The sequence below is a fragment of the Simochromis diagramma genome, unplaced genomic scaffold (genome assembly GCF_900408965.1).
Source record: "Simochromis diagramma unplaced genomic scaffold, fSimDia1.1 OVJJ01000816.1, whole genome shotgun sequence".
NCBI lineage: Eukaryota > Metazoa > Chordata > Actinopteri > Cichliformes > Cichlidae > Simochromis > Simochromis diagramma.
This window is the reverse complement of record NW_024386908.1, coordinates 7,716,269-7,723,179: the sequence shown is the minus strand read 5'-3', so window position 1 is coordinate 7,723,179 and position 6,911 is coordinate 7,716,269. Positions and strand designations below refer to the sequence as shown.

General features: G+C 37.7%; 1 long non-coding RNA gene across 1 annotated transcript; it reads left to right on the top strand.

Annotated features, from left to right (window-relative positions):
• Positions 1 to 1,857: 1,857 nt before the first annotated feature.
• On the top strand, positions 1,858 to 5,033 carry LOC120735581. The gene is made up of 3 exons (XR_005696306.1): positions 1,858 to 2,016; positions 3,359 to 3,375; positions 4,947 to 5,033. It is a non-coding gene; the product is annotated as an uncharacterized LOC120735581 (long non-coding RNA).
• The last annotated feature ends 1,878 nt before the right edge of the window (positions 5,034 to 6,911 follow it).

The window sequence follows — 6,911 nt, the reverse complement described above, 5'->3', positions numbered from 1 at the left end:
AATAATCCAGCAGAAGTTATTTTTTACATCTCAGGGTACACTTTAAACAGAATCCTCTTGCAGTTAATGCGGCATACTTTATTGCCATTGTTTTGGCAAAACATAAAATCCATTCATTCTTCTGCTCATCCTTTTCAGGGTAGCGGGAGCCTTCCAATTAACCTATCCCCACTATCTGCATGTCGTTGGGCAGTGGGAGGAAGCCAGAGTACCTGGCGTGGACCCACGCAAACACGACACAGAAAGACAACAGCCTGATGGTGGAATTGAACTCAAAACCTTCTGTGAGGTAGCAGTGCTAAACACCATGCCACTGTGCTGCTGCGAAAATATAAAATACTGAGTGAAATAGCAGGGCTTAGAGCCTAGACAAACCTTATTGGCGCCACTCTAACTTTGGAAAGCGCTGCTAAACAGGGAAAGCACTGGAATATGACATTACAGGATGCAGCCAAGATTCTCATTGCACTACGTGTAGCATTGCCTTCTACAGTTTATGCCTATTTGTCCATGCACAATGCACTTCGTCTTGAGGATTTCAAAGAGTACCTAAGCATTAAATCCTCTTTATTTTATTGTAAGAACTCATACAGCACATTTTCAAAACAGCAGAAAAGCATGACGTTTATAATGAAACCCGTTTGTTTTTAGTTTTGGGACAATTCGAGAGAAGTTAAAAAGAGTTTTACATTTTCTGACAGAATTTATGTAAATACCTTCCTCTTTTTCTTTTTTTCCCTTTTGGTTCGAATCAGAAGCTGTCATGTCGGCAAACAAAATGCATTTTTACAGCGAGTGCAAGGAGAATGTGCTTACAGGAGCAAAACACCGTTACTCACCCACAGTTTATGAATTCACTTTTCTGGCAGCTACCCAATACTGGTCTGTACCACTATCCACAAACCAGAGGGTGAATTCTTTTTTTTAGGCTCTGTGGAAAACTAAGATTGAGGTTGTAAAAGAGAAGTGTAGGATAATGTAAATGTAAAACTTGAGGTGAGGACAGAAGTCAGCAGGGAGCTCCCTCTGCGATGCAGTTTTATTTCTCAACAGTGTTCCTGTATCCTCGTAGGTGTTTGTCTGCATAAAGGAGAGGGGACATGGTTTGTGTGCACACAGGTAGTAATTTATCTCAGCAAGGACAAGCTGTGTAATGTCTTTATGCACAAGTGCTCCACATCCCGCTGAGACTGTGATACAGAGCAGATGTGTGGTGCTTTATCCTCAGCCATTCATCCATCAGGTTACTATCTGGAAGAGTGGAAATGTACGGAGGTGTGTGAGATAGAGAGAGCTTGAGAATTTGAATTTTCAAAACCTCTTTATTTGCTTAGAGCGTTTTCAAAAAGCAAAAGAAATGAACCTGAAATGAGTCCAGACATCAGGTCATTTTCTACACCAAAGCACCATCTGCTTTTGAATTCTTCTACATTTGTTGTTGTGCTGTACAAGTTGTAATCAATTTTCAATCTGGCCTTCATCATCCTGATAAAAAAAAGTATTCAGATCCAAGTCCAGAGAGAATTCTCTCTTATTCCTTCTGCTATGATAGGCAGCCATTTGTGCGTGCCCCCAAACAAAATTAAATTTCACCCCCCACTTTTGGCAGTAACTGTAGGCTAGGATGAACATGTGCATAAAGAAAATGTTGCTTTTCACAACTTAAGCATTGCTTGGAGAAGCTGAAAGAAAAAAAAAATCTTATTCTGGCACGGTCGAAAAAGCAGTGATAAACGATTTCCCTCCAGAAGCAGAAAAGGACAATTATCACTTAAATTAGGGTTAATAATGGAAACAAAAGCGGACAAAACACACAACAGAATTCTCTGCTCCAAACTGCCAACCTGTTTTGTTAAAGCTGCTGTTTCTGGCATCACTGGAGGGGGGAAAAAATCCATAATAACCTTTCACTATTGTAATTCAGCACAGGTCTGAGGCTCCACTGGGCTCTGTTTTCAGGCTTTACAAATTCTGCTTATGGGGGATTTTGGCCAATCACTTTTCACACCAGCTCAGGTGAGTAGTTTAAAATAGTATTAAAAGTAGTATTAAAAAGTAAAAAAAAAGTCACAGAAAGTAAGAAATGCTGCTGAAATGTGTTTAGCTTTGTGTTTTGATTGGAAGAGCAGGGTGGGAATCCTGCATGAAGCCAAATATCAGCACTGCCTTATTTTTTTAGCACATACAAAGTACATGCAAGAAGTTTTGCTTGCTCTTCTTTTCTAGATTTCTCCTTACATTAACAATTCCAGCTGGCATGTAGGTTAAGGTGATCTGTAAAAAACGAGAGGTCAGATCCAGGGTTTGGATGTTTTTTTCACCTACAGGTTCTTTATTTTGGTGTGAATCAGTTGATGAAGCGAGTGATTTTCTGAATCAACCGATTACAGTATTCAGGCCTGGATGTGGCTGGTGAATTTGAACTCAATTTTCCAAAAATGTGGTAATCACAGTTAATTCATGATTTTACAAAGGGCCACGGTTACTTTTTCACGTACTACCAGACAGGTCTTTATAGTCCCCCCCACAAAAAAATCATAATTTAAAAACAGCGTTTTGTATGTACTCAGCGGATTATTGAATAAAACGGATGAACCAGAATTGGTTTGTAAAAATGCTGCAACTTCAGTGGTGTGGAACTGGTTTAGCTTTCGTCCATCAGATACACAACAAAGCACTATTTTTGGTAGCGCATGCTAGCGGGCCGTCGTTATTACCGTGTTTTTTGGAAAATACGGCACACTTAAAATCAATCCTTCGATTTTTCTGAAAATCGACAGTGCCCCTTATAATCCCGTGTGCCTTATGTATGAATTCTGGTTGTGTTTACTGACCTTGAAACAATTTTATGTGGTACACGGCGCTGGAAAATCTGTCAAATGTTTTAGTACGACTTTGCTAAGCTACAAACCCGCACCGCTTGATGGATTGTCGGAGCGTAGGCAGGAGCCTCGCGGAGTGATACGTACTGTGCTTCAACATAATATTACTATATTGTGTGTGTATAGCCTCTTTTTAAGTTTTGTGGATATTATACATGGTTATGCTGAGGATATGTTGGCCAATTTCCACTGGAAATGCCTTTTGGTTAAACTGTCAGCAAGGAATTTGCATTTGCACTGTTAAATTTTTATATAACTTTAATGCACATAAAAAACAGGTGCTCGTTTAATTGAAAATACCTTGATTTTTTTTTTTTGCACGAATAAAGTTGTGGAGTTGTAAAGTATCTTGTCTAGTGTCAATTATATCGTAAGTTATATCGTTATCGCAAATTTTCAAATCTATATCGTGATAAATATTTTTGGTCATATCGCCCTGCTCTAGTAACCAGAGATGTTTTATTTTTTTCTTCCAGATATCTCAGTGCTGTTGGTAAGAAAATATTCTTATAAACACTATCAGAAATCAGAGCTCGATTGAAATGCCAATGCCCACTGTTTCATTTGACTTCTTTGACAAAAACTGAACACCGCTGAAAAGAATAATTTCAAATACCCACTGGGTGTTATGTAGAAATTTTTAAGTACGTTGGGTCTCATGTTTGAAGAAGTAAAATGTAAAAGATAAAGAGTTCTCTCTACTGTAGCATGAACCGTACAGCCCACAAGAGCCACATGAATCGTTTCACTTTAATAAGTTTAACAAGGCTCTGTGTGATTCTCAATTACCACTGTTTAACAAATTCTTAGTGGTATTTGTGTTAATAACTGTGCTTCAAAGATACCCTTTCTATGCCTACTATTGGACCATATATATTAATCTACGTAACTTTTCCTACAATTTCATTTTACATGTACAACAGGGCTATTCTATTCTATTTATCTATCACAGCTTGTGAGTTGTTTCGAATGTCTACACTGAAAGGTCAAAACCCATGGCTACGTTTGACATCTTTAAGAAATTATAGAAAGCTTCATTCCCAGTCACCCTTCCAGCTCAGCATTCAGAGTCACATGTGCAGAGATATTTAGAATAACAAATACATTTGTGCAGGGATGGAGGTGAATGAGAGTGAATAGCTTGTGTAAGGGACAACTATATGCCAAAAGTTTTTTGGATTACACCACTACAACACTAAAAGAGAAGCTCTCAACATTCTCTCGGGCATCATTAATTTTTCATGCTACACATTATTGCTAAAGCTGCATTTACAAAAGATGTAACATTTTTACATAAAATGCATAAAATATGGTTGGAAAATGGCCCGAGTTGTCCATTTGAATACATAGCCTTCATAAAGGCTGCAGCTAAGCATTATGGAACTTACTGTACAAATTTACACTTATTACATAAGTAATCTGTGACTAACCACATTTTTCATACTATATTAAACTTTAGGGGCATTTGATAATTATAACTAATGACGTTCCTTAAGTCGAAGACCCCACCTCATCCTACAGTTTTCTGTGTCAGATACATAAATCTGCCCAACATTTTCTCCTCTGTCTATTCGATGGACCCTGAAAACTCCCTGTTGTTAGACAGAGCCCTGTCACAACTACCTTGTGTTTACAAACCTTTACCTGTTCCTTAATTAACCAAATCACCAACCAGACTTTCTCCTGCTCGTATTTTTAATGCGATAAAGTAGAAATGCCATATCTAATTATCATTATCTTACATTTTTGTTATAATGTTTGCTCATCCTACATTTCTATTGCCCACTAAAGCCAAATGTTTTTTTTTCTTATTAAACAGATACAGTGCTTAAATTTATTACATCACCTGTCATAAAAACAAGAACACACAAATATTTTAGGAATGTGTTAAATATCAGTATTGTTAATTTGTTACATTTGTTCAGCACTTTACTGTAAGTGATCATTTATTTTACATTATGTGCATACGACTGTTTTAAATAGATAGTTAAAATGCTTTTCAGTCAATAACTGCCTGAAGCCTAGAACCCACAGACATAACAAAATACTGTTTCTTCTCTTTAGACTTTCTTCCAGGGCTCGCCTGCACTGACCTTCAGTTGCTGCTTGTTTTTTGGGTCTCTCTGCATTCGGTTTTATCTTGAGTAAGTGAAAAACATGCTCTGTTAGGTTGAGATCAAGTGACTGATTTGGCCATTAAGGAATATCGCATTCTTCGCCTTGAGAAACTCTCGGGTCATTATCTGTTTGCACTGGGAAGCACTGTCCAATCAGTTTTGCAGCATTTGGCTTAATCTGAGCACAGAGTATAACCTTCTACACTTCAGAATTCATCCTACTTCTCTCAGTCGTCACATAAACGCTAGTGTCCCCACCACTGCCAGCCATACATGCCAAATGCCACTTCAGATCCTCAATTGTTTCATCTTTCCAAATATTTTATTTTATTTATGTATTTATTTCAGAACTGACCAGGCTGTTTTAGTCTAACCTGGCCTTCTTGTTCTTGAGTATAACCAGTGGTTAAATGTTTTTCCATCTCTATGATACTTTTATTCTGGTGTTTTTATTATGATGTTTCAGCCTCCTAGATTTCATATTAAGAGTCCAAGAAATGCTCACCAAGTACAACACTTGGAATCAACTCTGGATCTTTGTCATGGGATAATAAGAAATCAGGCCTCATCTGGCCATAGCTGAAAGAATGTACTTAAAATCCAATGTTGGGGTGCAGAGCAGAACAAACTACAAAAATTGTGTCATTGTTCAAATCCTTAAATAAAGAAAATGAGAGGCCACATAAAGATTTGGATTCTGGTGTGCTTGTCACAGCTTGTGCATTGATTTGTGCAGCAGATTGTAAACTTGATTAGACTGTTTAGACTTTGGCGTCTGGAAAAGAGAAAAGAATGGCAGACAGTGAAGAAAAGAGGGATGAAGTGTTCACTGTAAAAGCTGCATCATTTCATATTCTTTATGTGGCAACTGGCATTAGAGTTTCTGAGGAGGGAGAGATTTGTAAAACATGGACATTACAACAATGGCCCAAGCATAATCTTCTCAATCCCATTACTGACTGAACCATCCACAGACACACACACATAGATGAAAGGAATGAAAACTGTGTGAAAGAGATGTGGGTGGGAAAAAGGACTGAGGCAAGGAAGACATGAAGCAGGCAATTTTAGAGGGAAGCTGGTTTTTGGCGCTTGTTTGTGACTATTGTGTATACAGTAGGAGAACTTTAATGCCTTCTGCATCACACATGATGTGTAGCCATCGCAGGTCTAAGGAAGTCATTGATGGTCCTCAAGTGATAAGCTACCGACTGAGATGCTCAGAAGCTGTGGGATAGTCAGTAGCAATGTCTACACCGGAAAACTCAACATGTTCATAATGATTTTAAAAAAGCTTGGGATTTTAACTGCACAGGATCATATGGTTTAAAAATAAGGAACACCGGAGATCCTGATATGATAGTAACATAAATTCCACAAGTTTCTTAGTTTTTGATTTATTAAGTTACTAGTCAGATTTAGAGACAAACCAACTTTGTTCCCAGGAATAAAAGAGTAGTAAATTCCATTAAAATTTCCATCCATTCATTTGATTTAATTTTGAAAATATGCCAATTTTCGTGTTTTTGTTCAGAATCCACATTAAAAGGCCATATTTCTGCTAATATAGACCGCACACATCTCCACACAAGCCTGTTGTCTAGAAGCAATGTATCTTGGCATAAACAATCACTTTCAGTCTTTCCATTTTTGTGGTGTCTGTCAGCCACAATTTGTGTGAAATGTTCAAAATATATTTGTCCTAATAAGCACGTACATATCTTTTTCCATAAGTGACATGACAGCTGCATAACATGCCCAACCTAGTCGTTTTAAACCTCTAAACTTGCTCTATAATTTAGGTGAGGATTGTAGACATGTAAACTTGCCCACACCCTCGTTAAAAGCACTCGCAGCTTTAAAAACCTTGCTGTAACATTTGGGTGCCTTTGGAATATTGATTTATCTTCTA